At 34.1% G+C, this 23447-nt stretch overlaps 1 protein-coding gene and 1 long non-coding RNA gene across 3 annotated transcripts in view; one reads left to right on the forward strand and one right to left on the reverse strand.

The window, feature by feature from the left end:
- The window catches only part of LOC138180000 (uncharacterized), a 71350-nt gene extending 65433 nt beyond the window's left edge, over positions 1-5917 (forward strand). The window contains exons 3-5 of the long non-coding RNA XR_011173179.1: positions 3565-3678; positions 4822-4938; positions 5572-5917. This is a non-coding gene — a long non-coding RNA (uncharacterized LOC138180000). The remainder of the gene's footprint in view (positions 1-3564; positions 3679-4821; positions 4939-5571) is intronic.
- The window catches only part of LOC138179973 (beta-3 adrenergic receptor), a 76566-nt gene extending 54210 nt beyond the window's left edge, over positions 1-22356 (reverse strand). For both annotated transcript variants that reach the window (XM_069113290.1, XM_069113288.1), the window contains exon 1: positions 22010-22356. The gene's annotated coding sequence lies outside the window, so the exon portion shown is untranslated. The remainder of the gene's footprint in view (positions 1-22009) is intronic.
- Positions 22357-23447: the final 1091 nt, after the last annotated feature.

A 23447-nucleotide genomic window follows, 5' to 3' on the forward strand; every position in this document is an offset into this window, starting at 1 on the left:
ACTCTAGGAAGGTAGGCTAAAGTAGGATCCTCTAGCTGATCCTCTTAAGTGACCTACTACTCCGCACGTGTATCGCATTTGTTACCGAGTTCCGTCGGCTGAATATCGCGAAAGACATTTTCGGGAGACTCTTATCCAAATGATGTTGAGTCGAAGCGATGGAAGTATAATGGATTTTGATAATATATAGAATGTTTCACGCAAATAGGACAGGTCATAGATTTAAAATGATGGCAGATAGAATGGAAGATTTTATTAGATACAATGAAACGATTTCAAATGACGTATATCGTGTGAGACACGTGTTTATTTAAGAATTTGGCGCGTTTTAAAGATCCGAAAGTTATTCCTACTGTTAACAGATTTATGTATATATTATACATTTTATGCGACTTTTTTATTCTACATAGAAAAGTATAAGAAAACATATAAAACACATCAGTGTGTATGAAATAATATAAAGAATACATAGAGAAATGTGTGCATAGTTACATTCGAAAAAATGTTATCCGGTCTTCATTGATGTACAAGACTCAACATTAAAAAAAATTTCTTTTTTTTATTTGGAAGAATTTTACAATCAATTCTCATTGAGAATTATAAGTAAATTATTCTGACGTGGTACTATCACGTCAATAATAAGTGTTTATCGTATGTTTGATTCTAGCTGAATCTAATGTTTAAATCTAATTTTTTTTTAAATATCCAAAACCTTTTTAATCTTGAGTATTTCTGTTTAATTTCCTTTAGAATCTTACATTTCCCTTCACTATATCTTTCTCAGTTCAACCAAATACAAGTCAATTATGTTAGAAAAATTTACCAAATGTCCAGCTGGACAAGTTGTAATGTACAAATTAAATAATAAAAAAAATACAAGAAGAATATGCTATCTGTTACCAGAAACGTCACGGACCTTTCAAACGATCTAACAGTATATAGTTTTATTACATTTATAACCCTAGAATAATAAAACTACAGGTACTATGATAGTAAACTAGCCATATTAAAAAAATACCTCAAAATGTACCAATATAAAAACTTATCGGAGGTTCAAAGAATTTTTCCCATTTGTGAAGGTTTCATACACAGGATCAAAATTGATCTATAAAAGGAAGTTTTTCAGGAAAAGAATAAACACGTGCAAGGTGTCTATTGAACATAAATTCTGTTATTAATTCCGTGTTAGCAAGGCAAAGTCGTTCATGAAATAGAAAGGCTACGCTCTACACGGAGCAAGATTTTTTTTTTTTATTTAATTTGTATTTTACAATTTGTCCAGCTGGACATTCGGTACATTTTTCTAGCTTTATTGCTAATTAACATGTGGATGGCTACCACCAGCGAGATACCATCTTCGAGTTTGCCCATTTTATTTCTTTAATGAGATCAGTGGGGTGTTTTCTCCTTAGTCATCTTACGGAACAAGATGACATAGAATAATTGTGAAATCGGGTCCGAAATGTCTGTTTTAGAAATAGTTAAATCATATGCAAAGTTTATATCGACCGTATAAGTATAATAAAGCAGCCATAAAGCAGATAAGTTGTCGTATAAACATCGTAAACGGACCAAATAATAACGTATACGTGAATACGCTTTACGTGTACATTGCTTTATGAGCGTTTTTATAGTAGAAACATTCATTATAATAGATTGGGAATTCCAGATGATAACCGTGGGGTGCAATTCATCCAAATAAATCGTATATTTTACAATTACTTACATTAGGAAGCCCGTACGTGCTGTGGACTAGTCGCCGGTGCGGACACCAGATTCGTCGACCAAATTCGGCAACTAAAAAGTTTTTTTTTGTTATTATTATTTAATTTGTACTTTACAATTTGTCCAGCTGGACATTCGGTAAATGACTAGAAAGTTGTCAGTATAATAGAGATCGTCGAACAGAATGGATATGGAGAAAACCGTTATAATTATAAAGTAGCTTTAAAAAAATAAAGAAGGAAAGAAAATATTTGTCGCATGCCTTATTACAAGAACGCCGTATAAAAAGAACGTTCGCCATACATTTTAACAACGTTAGAAAATAAGAAAATAAATTCTTCAACTTGACAAGAATGTCAATTAAATCATTCGACGAACTATTACGCGTAATAAAAGTATCGATAACAGACACGCATAAGAATATGAGACCTCTGCCAACTGGTCGACTATGTATAAAATTATGTCTGGTCTGCAAAAGAATTGCTTGTCGTGTGAACACGTCCGTTGGTTTCAACGCACTTCCTTGATCGCCATGATCAAATGCGTACGGTTTCATATATTTTCTTGAACCCCATCGGTGGCAATTGATCGACAGTACGTATAGGTCCTAAAGGCATTAAAATTTAACAGAGAGTTTGTGGGAGAACGAGAAAATATTTGACTATTATCAGATAAGACAGAAATTTCAACTTTTGCACGAGGTAAAACTAAAATGATATTATACGTTAAGATATAAATACTAGAAAATATATGATCTATAAACTCAAAGTAAGCACGAGACGCTTTTAGGCGTCGCATAAACATCATAGAAACATAAAAAGAGAAGCATATTTATCGCCTGTGAAAAGTAAAACTGCTGTTATCATACAAATTTTACAAATGTCTTAATAGTCCAAGATTTCGAGTCGCTATTTTTATTTTTAAACAAAGACCTCGTCTCCTCCTAAGAATACACACCGTTTTCTACGCGACAGTAGAAAGTGAAAAATTTGATATATACAACGTAGGTATTATATTTATAACTATAAAAGACATTTTTGTAAAAAAAGCAAGAATCGTTAAGAACGCTTCTGCCATCGTGAAATTTATTAAATGTATAAACGTACATCAAAGTCTACATCTATTTTTGTTAATAATCTAATTTCTTATGATAATTCGTGCAAATACTTTATCTTCATCCAAAGCTACTAGAAATGTCTTCTTCGACAATATTACTTACTATTCCGAGAATCGTGCAAAAGATACGAAATCTAAACTTTGGAAACTTAAACCACAGAATAAAACGAACAAATTCACTTTCAAATCCAACGCGATAAATTGCAAAAAACTGTATACCATTCGTAACTATGCTACGGGCACGTACAATTTCGCCTAGTTCATCAGACAAAAGACCGTCTAAATTAAAAGCACTAAATCCACTCTTCGCGCTCGTATCCACATGCACGGGTTAAAACTGCTATTCGCGGGGCGACAAAAGAAAATAAAACTTTCAGAATATCCGTGAACGTTAGTTGGTCCGGTTCCCGACCCTTTGGCGTTCCTCGACCCCTAAGATTGCGCTTAACGAACTAAGATGAGTTAAAAAGAGTCTCCCTGTTGGATATCGTTTGATTCCGATAAAACCGGATTCTCGAGTATAAAGAAAAGGAAAAAATAAAAATATTAAAAAATGGAACCCCTAATCTAAATATTTGGAGTTTTATCAAGGGGAAGGGAGAAACGTAATTCCTGAAATAGGATGAGCATATCAAGGGTGGGATGTAACGATTTTCGATATTTCACGGCGATTAAGTGACTCGTAATCGGACGTAGCCCCTGTAACTTATTACTCTGGCGCAGCTGAGAGAAGCGAAGGCGAGGGCGAGGCTAACGAGAATGCGACTGACAACCCAAGAGTCAAAGATAATGAAGAGAGAAAAAGGAGGACAAGCGTTGGAAGCAATAATGTCGAAGGTAAAAATCAATGTATATCTGATATTTTGGAAGATTACGATTTTGTAAATTGTACAACATGGTTGGATTTACGTGTGTATTTTGAATACATAAGTTGATCTTGTTTGGTGGTGGATAATGGATAGATGGTGGACAATGAGTGTGATGAGTCACTGTTCTTATTTCGCTCTATGAGATAGCTTGAGATAGGAATCGTTTGGCAAGTATCGAATTAATGATTTTGTAAAGTGGTGCAGGATAGATATTATTTCTTTTTCGTGTTTGGAAATTCAAAATAATTTGATGCGATATCGGTGTAAATCGAAGAGGTTCTAAAATAAATTTATCACTTGATATTAATTTGGAAAGTTTTTAATTTGGATGTTGTTTTAAACAACAACCTCTTCTGAAATATATTTTGTAAATTAGAATGTCTCGAATATTATTTAAAATGTAAATACTAAATGAAATTTAACGAACATAATTTTGATAAAAAGGTAAAGAAAAATTGATGAGGAATGTGCATCCCGTGTCAATGAAATTCATTTTTCTGTTTTCAATAGCCACTTGTTGCTTTATTACCGATAAACACACGAAAGTTTCTTTCGAGCATGGAGAAAAATTAATAATAATCATTTGATACATGAAAATTCTAAATAACGAATATTGAAGTATAAACTGTAAATTTCGATTTATATTTGTCATCCACAAATATTTTATATACGTTTGAACAAATTAGTAAACAAATCTTTGGATATCGTTGATTATTACCAAATATCAACTATTTTTCTACATCATCGCAGTATGATGAATATACTGTCGAAAAAGATTGCAAAACATGGAACAAAAATTACAAACATTAAAGTATACTTTTACTTTACTGAAGATAGGCAAAGGTTGTATTTGCTACACAAACTTTTATCTTCCGTGAAAAATAAAAGAATGAAATGACCCAAGAAAACGTCTTTTCAAAAATGTCCGCAGAAAAACATTTTGTTTGTTCAGAAAAATCTGCTGACATTTTACAGTTTCTCTATAACGAATTTTGCTTTTGATACGAGAAAGAGAAACAGGAAGAACTCTTTAGTTTTGTCCGCCACTGATTCTTAACGTAATAAAAAGCAGAAGCGTCAGATTAATAAAATTGTCGTAACTATGTTTCAGAAGGAGACGCGAGAGAAAGCATCACGGATAAAGGAACCAAACGAGAAGAGGAGAAGCTTAAAAGTAGCGCCGCTGGAAAGAAACGAAAAGTTTCGTTTGGCGAGAGTCCAACGTCAGGTTATTGTTATAATTTTGATCGAATTTTTTATTTTGACGAAAGATATTTCGTGATAAGCTTATACCAGATATACAGGGTGGGCTAGCTAATTGGTATCGTCCAAAATATCTGTCTTGTCTTTTGTTGTATGAAAAGACTTTTCAGGACAGAATGATACTATTTCAAGAAGTGCATGTATTAGTGAAAATACTTTCTTCTCAAGTTTACTTTTTTTTTTTACGAAATTTCAACGTTATTAACGAAGATATTGAATGTTATACGATGCGCTTTTTAAATTTTCTACACAAAAATATTAGCATACTTCCGTGTGAAAGATCGAAAGATATTTCAATTTTTGCTGTGAAATGACACAATGTAAATTTTTATAACTGAAACAGATAAAAAAGCAATAAAAAAGAAGGTTTAGAAACGATTTAGAGAAAAGAAGCATCGATTATCGGTGATTTAAAGTTCAAGAGTAATTATAGGTGGTTTTTACTCGAAAAGAGTATTATCGAAATTGGGGGGAAAAATTGACGACTACAGAAAAGATCCGTTTTACAAAGTTCTGTTCCTATTCGTTTCACGAAACAGATAGGAAACATAACTTGCCTAAACTATCGAGAAAGTAGTTTAAGTCTATTTCACCGTAGATAGCAGCCTCGAGGATGGAAGAAAGGATGAGAAGGAAGAAGATCACGATAGCAATGATAATGAGAACTGTATAAGAATCGAAAGATTATGGCTAAGGCAGTTTATTTATAATTTGTGCGTTCATTTCGTCGCATATATAGCCTGCATCCTGATCGTGACTCTGACTCTTGTGATTGGATATTTTCTAAACGCATCAATGTAAGCGATTACGACAAGTAGCTATTGTAGTTGAACAGGTAATAATATTAATGTTATTGATGTTGAACATTTTTACCTTTGTAAATGTATCGTTATTAGACAGCAAATTTTCCTGCAAATTCATATTTTCATGATTGCAATTAAAAAAGTGAGATTATCTTATTCCTTTGTATACAGGGTGGTTGGTAACTGGTCGTACAAGCGAAAAGGGGGTGATTCTACGCGAAAAAAGAAGTCGAAAATATAGAATAAAAATTTTTCGTTTGATGCTTTGTTTTCGAGAAAATCGACTTTGAATTTTCGCTCGGTACGCGTGCACTTTATCGCGTCTCGTTATAACGGATCTCACTGTAGATTTAAAAAAAAATTAAAAAAAAAATTTTTATTCTATATTTTCGACTTCTTTTTTCGCGTAGAATCACCCCCTTTCCTCTTGTACCACCAGTTACCAACCACCCTGTATATTATCATCGAGTATTAACAAATATTTTTCTGCATCTAATTGTAAGAAAAAAAAACCCGAATATTGGAAACAGCGCAACTCAATGTTTGATGGTCATCATAGAGCGGCGAAGAATCTAAGCTATACCGCCACGTTTGATTATGCTGAAAGCACGCGTCTGTCCCTGTTCCATGCGCGGACATTCTCGTTCACGTATTCGGTTGGTCCGTGGTCTCTAAACGACTTTAAGAACAGGTTCTCTCGACCTGATCACTGCTATCGATTCGAATGCCGAATTGAAACTGGACAACGACTTGATGTATCGATTCCATTGCATGTCCCAGTTCCATCGAACCTGGCACGTTCAGATAAGGACACTAGGAGTCAGCAGGGTAGCTCCTTCCCCTCTGTGACTTACTGACTTGATTTAGGCTTGATGTAAACGAGCAATACGATGCTATTGAGACTTTGCAAGATCTGCATTTTTGTTACCAGGTAGAACAAATATGTACCTTTAACTTTTAGTGGGAAATAAATATTAACGACAGCGTTATGTATGATGACATTTAAGATGAAAGTGTAAGACTTGGAAGATTTGTGTTTCTAATGACAGGACTGTGGATGCTTGTGCGCTCACGATAAATAATGTGTGTAAATAATACAATATATCGTTATTAGCGTTTCTTAATATTTCTTAATATATCTTAATGGTTTTTAATAATTCAAATTCACATTGTGTTAATTTTATGAAAAGGTAGTAATAGTTCTTCTAATTATTATTAACGTATCGTTTATTCGTGTTTGTATCCTTTGCTCAGATTTAAATATTGTTACTAAAAACCGACCATAATGCTACTTATGAATAGTAATGTGAATAAAGCTATAAATCTCTGATTTAGTATACATATTTGGTATACGTATGATATGAATACAGCTTGTAAACGAATTGTAGAAAATAGAATTTTATCCTTGGATTACATCTTTAGAAAGCCATATATATCCATTGTATTGGAAATTCCCATCTATCACAGTGAAATCATACATATTCATATCCATTGCATCAGTAGATGCATAAAAATATAAAATTACCGAATTGTGAAGCGTCACCGATACGAAATCTTAATGACGTCGCCACATTTTTGATCGATCACGAGTAAACTCGTGTTTCTATGCGCAAACGTTTGTTCATTTCTCCATAAAATAACTGGTGGAACGTGTTAGTTTTTATACGAAATAACCGGTCAATATAGACAAATTTACCAAATGTCCAGCTGGACAAATTGTAAAATAAAAATTAAATAATAAAAACAAAAAAAAAAAAACGTGGACCTGGCACCGAGTCAACGATCGTGATCATGGCGCGTATTCGGATGGAATCAATGCACCTGGCTAAAGCAATCAAACGAACAGACTCTTCATAGTCTTCGTAGATTCTTCAATGCGACCTTGACACGTTTGCTACGGTCTACAGCGTGTTCCCTTTCGAAGCATAACACTGTTATTGACAGTGGTGGAACTTCATTTCGAAACTGAGGCACATTCAGAACCTCCGTTTTATCGCGAAGTTGTTCTTACTGGAGCATAATGAAGAAAGGGTATACTGACGTGAAATATAAAGGGTGGGACGATATCGTGGAACAAAAGTTCAATTAAAAATAATTTTAAGAAAGAGATAACAGATTGCCATTTGTTTTCATAATTTTATGAAATTTCTTATATATTCGAATATATTACTACGATATATTATTACGACGTGCCTTAGATTTTCTTAATGCAGACTTTATTGGACGAATTGCTGGGAAGCACGGAATAAATCGAGTGGTATGGATTTTCATGTCTACACTATTATTAAGGATGTTGTGTTTGCTTGAAAGCCGTGGGACGTGAGCGTATTAAAATTGTACATCGTTGAAGCATCTGAGATACTTAGTTTCTTGTAACCAAGTAAGTTCATTAGCTTATGATAGGAAAGAACGTTAAAATAATAATTTATTAAATACAAACAATTACAAAATTATATCTCCAAAACTATAATAGACAGCGATAAATGTTTTTTCCAATTCATTTTAAATATTTGAAAGTTTTCATATCTTGTAACACGGGTATAGCGGGAATAGGTCAGTGTAGATTTTATAGCGGAACAATAAATCCTTATCCCGTAACTTTTTTTTAATTACGTGGGTTAAAGTTAAAATTAGCTGCTCGCGAGCTGTTTGAGTTCGCAACAAAATTTCATATATCAGAGCTGCAATTGAGAGCGGAATTAAAAATATCGTCTTTAGAAAGGGTAATTTGAAAATTTAATCTGAGGGAAAGAGTCACTTATCGAGTACAGTGCTGGAAGAATTGATTGATATGGATAGTTCCTCTTCAATCAACGAAATTGATAAAAGGATTCAAGTTTAATGAATGGTAATTACTAGGCGTGTCAGTTAAATAGCATTCGTACGTCACAGACTTTTACTGAAGTTGGTTGCCAACAAAACATCTGAACATTTTTCTTCTATGACAAGTTTCAAAATTTATATTCAGAAACATGGAACGTTTAAGTACAATTCATATGTAAATAATGATCTAATAGATATTATTAAAACATGATATTTTACAATAATAATAATATTTACAATAATATACAATAATAAAATAATTTATATCAATAACATTTTTATAAATATTATAATGATTATAAATTGCAATAAGCATTGCTTATTTACTTAAAATGCAATACGAGCCTTTATAAGTTGGAGCATCTTTAAAAGACCTGAGTATTGGAAACTAAAGCATTCTCCAATATGAAGAAAGATGAAGTATGCTTATGTATATACATATATACAAGTATACTTATGTATATATATATATATATATATATATATATATATATATATAAACGATACAATACTAGATAGGATACTCGGAGAACACATGAAATTGCAACTTCTATGACGGATTTCGTAAAAGGTCCAATATATCGATCGAAGGTAGAAATTGGTAGTATTGCTTCGAAGATTCAGTAAGATGCACGAAATAAATAAAAGTGATTGTAAAATGACATGATGAATTTTTACAAAGTTTAAAGCTTTAAGCGAATAATTTAACAATAGATCTTTGTTGTTTAAGACCTTCGCTGCTACTGATAGATGTGTTGCGTCGCTTCGATTATATCTAATTAATTGAAAATCTTTTCCGCAAATGTTTCTTATTCTTTGAAGATATTTTGCTTAACAGAATCAAATTTTCTAAAAGTATCGTCCAGTTCCTAAGAAGAGAATTTTCAAACCATGCTTTATATAATAAAATGATTATATATTCGCGTATTTTACTGAAGCAGCCACTTTCTTTATTCGCATACTAAATTCAGTGGAGCAAACTATATACAACGCGACACGTTGGAAACGTAACGCTGTAATTTTATAATGGTCTGAGTATTGTAACATCTAATCTTTCATGAAAATCAAAGGAAAAGGGGAGCTGCACCTGAAAATACATTAGCTCGTTAATTGCTCGACTAGGTATTAAACTTATCTGGTACAAACATCTTACCGAATAAATATTAATTTAATAATAATTAATTAGCAAAAAATATTTCTTTTACTTGCATCGTTGTAATAAAACAAATCACGTGCAGAGAAAATCATGGTTGCGCCGATTGATGTGCCATTTTTTATATATTATATATTATATATTAATCAAGTCGATAGGTAAACAATGATACGAAGAAATTTATCTTTTAAACTACCGATTCAAGTAAACTCATAAATAAGCAAATCCACGTAATTCCTATTGAAACTTAACTTGATTCGCTATCCATTTAAGTCTTAAGGTAGATCTATAAATCTAATATTTTGAAAAGTAACTTTTCTTTCCTACTGGAGCTATTTCTCTATATTTCATGCCAATCCAGTATTTCTCCTTTGGCCATGCGCGCACTACCGACAAAACTGTCACTTTAGCTGTTATACATATATGGCGTTATGCTCTCGTTCACATCAATCAAAAGTTCAATTTCTTTTTATTCTCATAACGCCATATACGTATAACAGCTAAAGCGACAATTTTGTCGCTAGTGCGCGCATAGCCTTAGGGGTATCGTATATAACACCTAAACCTTTTAACCGATAGTATACTCGACTCGATGAAACAAGCTAAAACAATAGAGAGATAGAAAAACAAAAAGAGACGATGAAAAGCTAATGCACTACAAAGCCCAATAGTAAACAACGATCGTTAACAACGTTGCATCGATATTTCCTTTACAAACACGCAATTCTCTTGGCGGCTATAAATCTCGAGCTCGATCGAGTGACCAGCGTCAAAAAGGCGGAAACGGCAATCGAGATCGACGTGATCTCGAATCGCTTCTAAATATTTGCCGAGCAAACTAATGCATTAGCGTTCGTGGAAATACACAAAGTCGACGTAGCTGGTCATTAGACGCAGCAGAGGGGCTTGTTCCGTGTGCGAACCTTTTACAAGGCAGCCTTGACACGTTTCCGCGTATGATCGTCTAATTGTATACTTTGAGAGCACGCAAGTATATAAGGATGTGGAAGAGGGTCGATGATTTCGTGGCGAAACCTCGAAATTTAATGGGTAGCAAGGAGAACAAATAAGTCGCTGAGAAGTTGGCAAAACAAGCAACAACCGGGAACGCTCTCGTCGTTGTTGAAATTGTCCTCGATTTTTATGGAGATGCAATGTTATACAACGACAACAGTATTATCGCAGAATTTCAGAAGAGCGAAAGATGCAAAAGTACGCATCACATATAGAGATAACATAAAATATCGAAAATATAATGATCATTAGAGGGCAGATTTTTATGTACGAATGAGAACATGGAGGATGATGCAAGAATGCACAAAATACATGTTCAAATGAATATTGTTAAATATAATACAATTTTACGGTATAACATAAAATTAATGAAATTACGTATTTTTATAGCGGATTACAATTTTATTAACATTTTTTGTACAGATATTGAAATTGATTTATGACTTCAGCAAATCACCTGCCAATCTTGAAGAAAACCTCACTATTCACTCAGAAGTATCCACGAACTATGCAAAATTTCGAACGAAACTTCTCATGACTTTTTCATCGATATAAATTGACCGATATCACGAATCCAAGAAACAGATTCTAGACGACAATAAACACAGTCCATCTCTAAGCCCAGATAAATCCCTCGAACGTGTTTTAGGCGAAGTCCTGGATGTGGGTCCGGCGAAGTTAGATTATATACATCGCTCACCCACAGCCAACGGGTAAATTGAGCATAAGACCCTTATGAGTTCTCTACGGGCTATCACCTATGCTCCGGAACAACCCTTAACCCTCCTGTCATTAGTGTCTGATAGATCGATGAGAATAGAGAAGAAGAAAAAAAGTGAGAGAGGAAGAGAGGGTAGCTTGATTTACGATTACAATTCCATCGTGATCTGATTAAGGATACGTGTAAATGTGTTACACGATAGCTACGGTAATAGAGGTGATCAAGAACACGTATTGATCCGTGCGAGAGATGCTGATTGATATTTGGTCGGGTTGTTAATGAATCATTCGTGTGAATTGGTAAACCGTGAACTGCACGAAATGTGTAAGTACAGCCTAGCTCAAAAGTCTCCAAACACTTATTATTAGATTGAAAATGTTGATATCAAGTTTTATCTCTTTATCAAGCCTTACATTTTATTTTCTCAGTATAACATTTTTATAGTCGTATAAGAGATTTTGTATGCATCAGTGCTCGTCGCCGTTACCGGTCGTCTAACAGGCGCGATGCGACGACCGGATAAGATGACAGCTAACCCAAACCTACATATGCAAATTATAAACAGAAAATAAGAATTAGGTATGCACCGCGCATACTACTGACGCATATGTTGCCAAGGATGAACATTTGTAGACAAAATTATTCATTGTAGTGGCAGCGACAGTTTTCTGCGAATATGTTGAGTTTCACAGCATATTTCAAAATTATCGAACTCGGAGAGGAGATAGCTCCCCTGCAGTTACAGCGAAAGTACTATTAAACGTTACGAAATTTAACGCACTAGGACTTAATTAATTAGTATTTATAATAAATGTAAAAGAGTTCTGACTTGAGATAATCTTTGGTCATCCTATGTATTATAATATTTTTAAAAAATTGACCTTGAGATTTCATAAAGAAAAGAACGATTGGTGTGGCCAACGGTTTGACATGAAAGTGATTTCAATTTCGGTACCGCCAACGCTTTGCGCAGAAAGAATGAAAGTTAGTGAAAGGATGCCAGTTTCGTACTTGTAGCACAAACATCTGGACATAACTGTCTTTGGAGCCAAGGTAGCGCGGATAACAGCCCGTCTCCGTGACACATTTTCTTTTTTTTTTTTTTTATTGTTTAATTTGTACTTTACAATTTGTCCAGCTTGACATTTGGTAAATACATATACAATATGAAACTGGAGGCATTGTCTTCAAAGAGTCAGTTAAATTCACGCAAGCAATCAGAACGGATAATACAAATCCCTTTCATTGGACAATTATTATATCGTTTTTACGTTATGGGACTTCAATTATATTATTTATTACTGTTTGCTACTGTTTGTTTTGTTGTATTGTTATTATCATTAATAGTAAAGGTAGTAAACTTCAACGTCGCGATGCAATTATTACACCATTGACGTCACAACACAATAACATTGGACAAGTTTCTGCGAGAAAATACTACGGACGAGTTCAGGGCAGTAGCGTTTACAGTACGTGCTGTAAATTCGGAAATGCCGAACTCGTGTACTTTCGCTTCAACGTTCGTCCATGTCAATGATTGTACAAAGAATACCCGGAAATACCAGGTATCGTCGATGCTAAACGTTGTATCTAATTTATGGCACCATTTCAAGTGTTGACGCTTTCTCTTCCCACAAATGAAGATAACGAAGTTCTTTTGTATAGTACAATTTTGTCTTAAGAAGCTATTTCATACTATGAAAAATCTAGGTCGAAGAAACCCTAGTGACGGAAAAAATATTACGTAAATTCTTTCTTCTTTCTATTCCCTTTCATAACTGCAATATTAAAAGATAAAAATTCGATAATCTAATATCTAAACTGACTGGAAAGAAAATTGCAATGCAAATGTATTGATGAGACATGTAATTGTTCGACACTCAAACGACCAATTAAAATCAGTCGATCGACGATGTCGTTCATCATCTCCGATAACTTCGTTCAGCGACCTCCAGGTTCGTCTTAAGCCAGAGCATACAGGAAACGTGCACTGCTAACGGCCGCAAGAACGAAGAAGAATTCCAAGCGTATCTGGCGCGACTATCGGTCTCAGCAGACGTCCGCGTCCTCTCTTATCGAGAATAAGGTGCCCGACTGTCTGGCCAAGTAGTTTGCTCTGTATCCGAGCCAACTCGCCTCTCGGTGTACACAGAATAACCCTTCCATTTCGTTCTATCCAGCGTGCGTTCTTCCGTCAGGAAGCTTTCTTACGCTTCGTAGATACGCGTCGTTGTGACTCGTTTACGATCGTTCCACCCTTCTACGTGGGATAAACAAGCAGTGTACCTGGTTTGTTAGCCTGTTTGGTGCACGAACCGCGCCGGGGTTTAATGAATCGAAAAACTTGTTTCAACAGGGTCTTTGCTCACCTCCCTCTATTTAATAGTTGACCTCAAGGAAGAGGGTGAGTTGCCTCTTGAATCGGGGGAATGGTTCTTCCAAGGTTACACAACGTGAATAATTGATTTTTCAGATCTCTCTGGAGATCCGGAGGGATGACTGGTGGAATGGATGTTTTGCATTGGTAAAGTGATAAATACAAAGTGGTTCGTGTAATTGGATGGAACTCTATCTTTACGATAGTTAGAGATGGAAGAATATTTCACGGAAGAAAATGAATCATTTAAGCACAGTTATTTGGCTTAACTTGATTCTGTCTAACCTTTTAAATGGCTTTTCTGGATTTTATTTAATCGTACATTATAATTTCATTTATAACAAAACCTGCTCAGTCAGGAGATTTCCAAATTTTTAGGAGTGATCTTTATTTTTAGTTAAAAACTTCATCGTAACTCTAACTATAATTTGTAATATGTTATATTCGTATTTTATTATAATTAAGCTATGGACTTTTATGCATTCATAGGAAATTAAAAAATCATTGGAGTGCTGGCCAAGGGTTATACGATAAACAGAAAGGCAAATGGGGAGAAAAGTTTCACACACGTTGAATTAAATTTTAAGAGTTTATGGAACTCTTTTTTTCAAACGTGAGTGTGAAATTGAATACTAAAAGAGGAACAACGGAACGAAAATGAAGGTATCGAGAGCAGGTACATCTATCCATTAAAGAGAATATTCGAATAGATACATATGTATGTACTTTAGTACCTACTCTACTATGTGATAGTTAGATAGTAAGAAACATGGTAATGATTATGAAGATATAAGGTATATAAGGTACTATTATTCGTTGTACTTGACGTACAAGGCAAGCGACAAATTCAATTGAGATTCTTATCAGTTACCGCAGCCTATGAAATGAAAATCCAATTAGATGTAAAATGAAAGTGTAATTCCATTAACGAAAAAATCGAGCATTGCCCACCAACTAATTGTTTCGTTATGAGAAAAAGAATTATATGTAACTATGTAAAATTTAAACGAGCAATCACGTATATTATAACAAAGATTCTTTCAAACCTATTTTCTTTAAACTCAGGAATATATTTGGATGATAGAGAAGCGCGCTTTATTAGTCTTAAATTTATTAGAAGTTATTAAAATATTTATTTTGGTGTATCTACTGCACCGAGCAAACAACGAAATAAGAAATTCACTTCCTGTTACAAAGTTTTTCGCCCGACGACCGTGAATTACTGGTCGCGACTATTCTATTTGAAGTTTACGAGCGTACCCGCCGTTCGATATTCGTCTTGGAGACAACAGAACAGGCGTATCGCGTCTGGTATCGCGTAACACCGCTTTTCTGAAGAAATTTTATATTGCGAAGTGGAAGAATGCAACGTCTATAATTCTTTGTCGAACCACGCTACTCGCTCTAGTATCAGACATTTTTATATTTTTACTTTTTACCGAGAAACCACGTTGATCTTCTTCCATCACGCTTTCTTCGTGCAATATATTTCCTTCGTGAAGAGCAAACGAAACAAAACAAACATGAATTTTCGATTTTTGACTTGGTGCGAGATAAGATTTGCCATGTCACGAATGTTATTAGTCATACAAACAAGGGATTGTACCTTCTCTACTTTAATCTCTTACGCGTTGTACCTTCTTGTTGAATATCAATAACAATGCTATGAATAAATATCAAATAGTCAGCTGGAAGTGTACAAGGTGTTCCAGAATAAAGGTATTTATTTCGATCAAATTGTCGAGGTACAGATTTAGGTGAAGGATAATTTAGTTGCTTCGTAATTATATAGTATAGGATTTTATTTATTCAGAAATATTAGAAATTAAGGTTTCCAATGATTTCTATCCTAAATGATAAGTAATGATATTATTTATTCAGAAATATTAGAAATTAAGGTTTCCAATGATTTCTATCCTAAATGATAAGTTTATTGATAGATGGATATCGTTATTTAACATGAACTAAAAATACAGTAATGTGCTATAACTAAGACGACTAAATGGGTAGTTCACAACTTACAATTAATAGCTTACAACTCATAACAACTCGGCTACTCAACTCTCGACTCCCCACAACTCGACTTTTAGTTAACGACTCTCACAACTCGACTCTTAGTTAATGACTACCGATTAATTCCTTTTTGTCTTTTTTCATACGCCCACCACGTACATGTTCCATAACCATCCGCAATCATGATCACGCAGGCCTTCTTCCGCGTAACTATTCGACTGAAGAACCGACGACGCATTCTGGGCTTGGCCCATTGAAGTTTCCCAACCCTTTCGGCCTGTCGGAGGATTTCTCGCAACATTGTTTACAGTTCACCCGATATTTCTTAGGCAATCTGTCCACGATACTACAATAGAATTGTAAAAGATAATTTTTTAATCCATATTGACGATGGATGGATCCTGAAATATAATTAAAGACAATTATAAGGGATCATTTTGAAATGGAGGAACGATTGCTTTAAATGGGAATTTTAGCTTCTTCTGGAATGAGATAAAACAGAATATTTGTTCTGATATCCAAGAGACAGTGTAGCATAAAACAAATTAGAACAGTTAATTGACTTTGACCTTACGCTTGAATAGAGATCTGGTGGAAATAAAAACCAATGCAAAATTGAATTTGACACCCTAATAGCGTTCGATTTTACCGAATGTAACTTCGTCTTCTTTTTTTCATCTAGCCATATCTCTTTATTCGATACCAAATTTTTCAATAGCCAAAATGTAGACACGAGGTTTAATAACTTTTCACGTTCAATACGTTCGTTACAGCTTCCCAGTATCCTACCATTTTCTATGCTATCAATTCGAAGCTTGGAAACAACAATTGTTTACTCGAAGAGAATCACAAAGCCCTGTGAAAGAAAAATAATCAATATTTTTTGACAGTGTTTCTTTCAAATTTAAATTATTTAATTACCCAAATTATTAGAATATCGAAGAGCAGCGTAATAGAGAAAGTAAACGTGAAAATAATAATTATTCGACTTTATATTTACACCGAATGGCATTAAATTATATAAATCATTTTCAATTTTAAAATTATTATCCAATAGTTCAGATAGCTCCTTGTATCGATAAAAATGAAACTAAAATTAAACAGGAAGCTTAGAACTTGTTAGTTTTCATAATGACGTCACATCGATGATAAATTTAGCATTATAAAAATATTACAAAATTAATTTATACACCTAATAAAATAACCAAACTCACGGAGATTAGCTTACATTAAAAAAGAAATGTATGCGAAATGTCGCGAATATATTCCAGCGATGCTAAAATAAAGATTGAAATATTTTGAATGGCTCGTGTTGATAATAAAAATAACCGTGGCAACGGACACGAACACGTTGATAGTGGTCACTGTAGTCGCTATAGATAACAAAGAAAATCTCGGATCCGTTTCTCGATGTAAATTCAACTTCCGACAATGCTCAATAAACTGAACCATAAAGCGAAGCATTCAGTCGCTCACACGTAAATACTTAGCTGCGCCTAATTTTCGTAAACGAACCAAGTATAATCACATTCCACGGAATTCTGCCTTCCATACCTTCTCTATCCTTGGCTCATCCCATTCGCGAGAAATACGAACGCGTACTCCGATCATTTAACGGTGGAACACGGCGTATCTACGGACATACGTGACTATAAGTCGGTTAAAAATAGAATCTCGCGTTAAATAATCGTAGATGAAACTCGAAAACGAAACAAGCATCGAGTTATCCATTGATCTTCCAAGTTCGATCCAAACCACTGTAATTACAGTTACGTAAGATCACTTACTTAACACTCTATAACCGGGACTTTGTTTTTTTGTAGGATTTTTAATTTATATAGTTTCTGGCTTTGGTTTGAAAACTACGAATTAATAATCGGATAGTATGAACAGACTACTTAGTATCGGAATAACGATATAGTGGCGTATAAGTTTCCAGGCAGATAAATTTTTTACTTTGAAAAATCTGTTCTGAAAAAAAGATTTAAACGAATTTTAACTAATGTTGGATATAGAACATGATAGAATTTATTTGTCGTAGAATCCTTTTTATTTTAAATTTTATGCTCTTACGTTTTAACGTGGAATTATTTTCAGGATTACTACGTCTCGTATATATGTGTGTGCGACATTCACTTATTATTCACGTTATAGTACCACACCATAATAATTTACTTATAATTCTCAATGAGAAGTGATTGTAAAATTCTTCCAAATAAAAAAAAAAGTGTGCGACATTTAAGTACTTTAATTATAGTGTTCGGCTTAGTAGTAAAACGACAGAGATTTTGATACGTCTTATTTCATAATTAATATTAAAGCAACGAGTAGTTAATTAGTATGTGATTAAAGTAAAAATTGCAAAGCGACTAGCTGCTACGTACTTATTTCCTACCTTTGTACAAAAAGAACTAAAACAAGAGTTAACTTAAAACTAGTTATTGATCCGAAGTCTTAACTACGTCAAATATTTAATATTAACGTGTTGTCTGGCCATCGATTGTTTTCTATGTTTTATCACTTGCGCTCGCAGTAAAATTTTAATTTTCATACAGCATTCTTTTTATCGGGTTATTAAAGATATTTATTGTACTTTTTCGAAAGAACTTTAAAATAAAATTTGGTTCGATTGATCATATGAAATAGAGAATTTCTGAAACCTTGATATTTCTCTTTATGATCCACCTTATATGGAATAATATTATTTGCTTAAAAACACAACAAACATTTTAAGCGATTTAAATCATTTTCACAATTCCAATCACCGATGATAAAAGATGAAACTTTCGACCAATAAATTAAAAAAAAAAAAAGAATGAAATTACAAAACACTCAGCATAATAGCTTCCTACATTTAACTAAAAATTAATAAAAAATGAAATATCAAAAATACAACAAATCCAGAAGATACAACTTTCCATCTATCTGTATATAATTCGGTATAACATTTCCTCTGCATACTTCAAAGTTTGCCCAAAGCTAAATATTAAATATCGAAAATTAAACATCAAAAACAAGTCAAATATCAAGAAATTCAGAGCGATGTCCCTCGTCCCACTTATCATTCCATACTCCTCCATAACATCTGTTCTCATCGTCCTAAGATTCCTCCAAAACTGTTAATTTCCTCCGGAACAAGAAGTGAATTCTTTGCAAAATCTTTAGAGAAATCTAAATTTCTAATCCGGTCAGAGATGAATAGCCAGAGGGATGCACCGGACCGTGCAGAATTGAAATGTAAACCAGACGAGTCTTGACTTCTGCGGGCGTAAAGTTTCGATTACTGCAACGTCCCCTGTGATACGTAATCGTGGAAAGCGAAAAAAAAGAGAAAAAAGCTCGAACGGAAGGAAGAAGAGGCGAACGTCTTTACATCGAGGCTGGTTCGCGAAAGGTTGTAGACCTTGCTTGTATGTATTATTAACGCGGTGTACATCGATTTTGTCTGCCTGCCTCCGTAAACTCATTTCCATCGCCGCGGAAACGCTCTTCGAAACGAATCGATCTACCGTCGAGGATTTTCTCAACACCTCACCAAAGAGAAATCGACGTGAATCGTGGACGTCGTGACCGATCGACGGACCGTCCGGTCAACGAAGCGATTTATCAAAGAACGTTTAAATCGAAGGCTTTGACGCGGAGGTGGTGAATTTATTTGTTTGCACGCTTTTACGCGCGGACGTTCCTTTATAGAGGATTAGCCGTATTGTTTATTGGAATGTGAAGTATAAGTGGTAGAAGAAGTGGAAAAAATGCATGGACGATGTAGTAGAATGAAATGAGTAAAAGGGATTATTAAGCTCTTTCGTACGCGTAACGATTTAGTAACATTAATGAATTATTGAATTTGAAGATATCGTTTGTAAATTTTGATGTTATTAGTTGTAAGTGTCGTAAGTTGTAAAACACGATGACAACGAGTCGAAAAGTTATAGAAACTTCTTTTTTTTTTATTTGGAAGAATTTTATAATCAATTCTCATTGAATTATAAGTATATAAATTGAATTATAAGTAAATAACGTGAATAATAAGTGTTTATCGTATGTTTGATTCTAGCTGAATCTAATGTTTAAATCTAATAGAAACTTAGTTGGAAAATTTTTGTAAGTTTTGAAATATTAGTGATTTTTGTTATAAATTGACGTTATTGGCTACTGATCCGCGATTAGTGTATTTTAATCTATTATTTACTGTTACTATTTCCTTAGAGTATTTACATTTTCTGACTATTTAATTTTATAAGATTAATGTCGTAAGAATAACAGTCAATATGGAAGATAATATAGAGAAAGGAAACAGATGAGTAGCAGAAATAAAGAAAGTTAAAACGAGGTAAAATTACTCGTTTACTCCATTTTTAGGTAAAAAGATAAAAAAAGAGAATTTGCATGAATATAAATGGACGTTAAGAATGTATGAAAGAAGAAGAGAAGATTTCAGTGTCATGGCCATGACAATAGAAAAGAAAATTTATAAGCAAAAAACGTGTCTGATCAATCGTAAATAATAGAAGAAGGACAACAGAAAGAAAAGAGAATTAAAGTCATCGCTTAACATTGTTCAAATAGACATGTAATAAATTAGTATGAAGTATAGAAAGTATGGAAGATAACGATACACGAATAAGCTAGGAAAACATCGTACAATGGCGAATAAAAAATGTAAAAAGTTAGGAGAGAATCGCGGAACAAGATAGAATGTACAGATGAATTTCTTTTTCAATTTCCTCTGCGAGAGAAATAGAATCTATGTTGTCACTGAGACAAGATTATAAATTCCAGGAAGCATTACAAAGTAAAAAGTTTTAGTGGCATTACGAAGATTAACTGAGTTTACAAAAGACCGTAATGCAGAAACACTCTGACGAGTATCATAATAACCATTAAAGCCGATTATTTTCAAAGAGAAAGATTAGTAACAATGTTATCACGTCACTGATTAATTTACTAAATAAATTAAAAAGGAATAATAAAGAAAACAACCATTTCTTTGGAATAATATAATACATCGATAAATAAAATGTTTAATTGAACCCAAATATTTAATTTTATATAGCAAACCTCCTCTCCCAAATTTTATATAAAAAATTCTTTTCTTTTTATAAAAAGCGCTCAAAAGAAAAGGAAAAAGAGGTGTGCAAGAAGATCGCTACACTCTGCACATAAACAAGGTTATATATCTATTGTCGTAGCCACACAGCCAAGATTCGCGTTCATCGGATCACGTCGATCTATTTCGTAGCGCGTCCTAAAATAAAAAAAGTCGAAGCTTGGAAAGAATCGTGCAACTCAACTGAGAACTATTCCACGTTGCTGCGGTTCCCGCAAGAAAGAAGATGTCAGCTGTCCGAAAAACGCGTCGATCCCTTTGATCATCCGGAACTTGGTACGTCCGGATCCGATTATCGATTTTAGACTCAATCAAATTCGACGTTCGTATCAGAACTCTCCAGAAAAATAACAGAAAGAATATCTTCTATATTGAACATATTGTACATAATGTAAAGAGAATCTTCTTGACAGATCCTCTGATAAATCCGAAAGTAATATATTTTATAGTTTAATGATTGAAATACGATAGATTCCATACTCGAATAATATTAAACGATCTAAAGCATTCCGACTATAATTTTAACCCATTTGGAGTCAATCACGTAATACAAAGACAGAATACAGAATTTAAATCACTCATTTACTTCCTTCTCAATCGTCTTAGAAAGAGATAAAATCTACATTGTTATTGCGACAAAATTATAAATTCTATTAACAGAAGCATTACGAAATCAAAATTTCGATATTATTAAGATTAATCCTGAACTTACAAACATATGTCATGCCAAAAAGTATCATATTAACCATTCAAATGAATTATCCTTCAGAAAGAATATTTAAAAAATCTCAAAGAGATTCTAAAGGACTTGTAAAAAAAATTATAAAGAAACTATAAAAAAAATGATTTTCTTCCCTGAGCCAGGCAACGACATACCAGTTGTGTGTAACTTATTCCCTCCTCCAACATAAAGAGGAACGAAAGACCCATTTTGCAAAAATCGTTTCATAACATCAATAGTTTCAAAAGAATCGAATAAAACTCGTATGGAAATCCAAAAGAAAGAAAAATCAGAAACTCACCCGAGCATGGTCCCATAATTTGATCCAAGCTACCACCATCAACCACTGCAGCCCGTTGCGATTCTCCCGAACATAGCGTCCGGAAAGTACACGAAAAATTCGTGTCTATCGGTGATATATTTTAACTGTTTCACTGCGACATGACAAATTCACGCGACAGAGGAACACGACAGAAGTTGTTGGCGCGTCGCGCGGTCGTTGAATAATTCCTGTCTCTCCCCGGCGGCGGGGGTCCGTCTTGTGGCGCGGAAAGCAGGCTGACAGGTAGCGGTGGCGATCGACTCGTGTCTTCCGTCCGAGCGGATTCTCGAAATCGCGCGCGAGTAGGAGCGACGACGAGCGAGGGTCGTCGCCGTTTGGCCGGGAACAGGCGACCACCCCGCCGTATATCTTCCCTTTGATGCCACGTGCTGGATTTAACGGGCGCCGGGGAAACACGGATGGAGAGGAGAGAACCAAGGGTGGAGAAGGATAAAGATAGAGATAAAGAGAGAGGGAGATTGGTTGCGAGAACTACGTCGGCGCGAGGCGTCGCGACGCCTACACCGACGCGCGCAGTGCGCGCCTCTGTGTGTTTCGAAGAGCAGAGGGAAACTACCTCCCTCGATCTGTGGATCACGCACGTGGATCGAGAATCAATTCTTTGCGGTTTGAAGAAGACGGTTTTCTTGGTAGTCCAAACCTGTTAACATGACAAGATAAGTTAACTCGTTATTCGGTTTACTACTGTTTTGGGTTTATTTATTTAGAGATCTTCTGTTTTTATACATGTCGCCCTGTTTCGATTGAGTATTAATAAATTGTATGATAAATACATTCGTGTATTTAAGGAAGGATTTCATACATACAAGGGCATTCATTATTTATGATATATTCAAAAACATATTAATATGTATTACAAACAATGGGTGTATGGAATCCTTTTATAAATATGTCCATTGCCTATATAATATTTATTGTTTATATAGAATTACGTTTGATTCAAAGAAAAATTAATTCTATGCACATATGTATGCGCCAGTATTTTTAAAAGGGTAAAGATTCGATGATAAATTGATTATTTAAAAAACTGAGGGAGTCTGTAACGCAGAAATCAAGATATTGTATAATTTTCTTATAATTGAATTTATTCCAACATTGGAACTACAAGATAGATACGTTAAGTTTTTATCTAATCTTAAAAAAAGAATTAAAGAAGAATCTTCAATAGGATTGTATAAGAAATTACAAATATACATGTTCATAAATACACAAAAACCTTTATTGGTGTTGAGAAATTCAGAATCGCACATTACATCGCATTTGAATTAAATTTTTATTTCAAAATAAACGTTTCCCTACAATGAGGGATCCTATATATTATTCGTCGACTCGATTCCCAATGCTCACTGAAAATTTATGAAATAGCTCGTACTTTACCATATTCACTCGAACAGGA

This window comes from Bombus flavifrons, chromosome 5, assembly GCF_040668555.2.
Source record: "Bombus flavifrons isolate JBK064 chromosome 5, iyBomFlav1_principal, whole genome shotgun sequence".
Lineage (NCBI taxonomy): Eukaryota > Metazoa > Arthropoda > Insecta > Hymenoptera > Apidae > Bombus > Bombus flavifrons.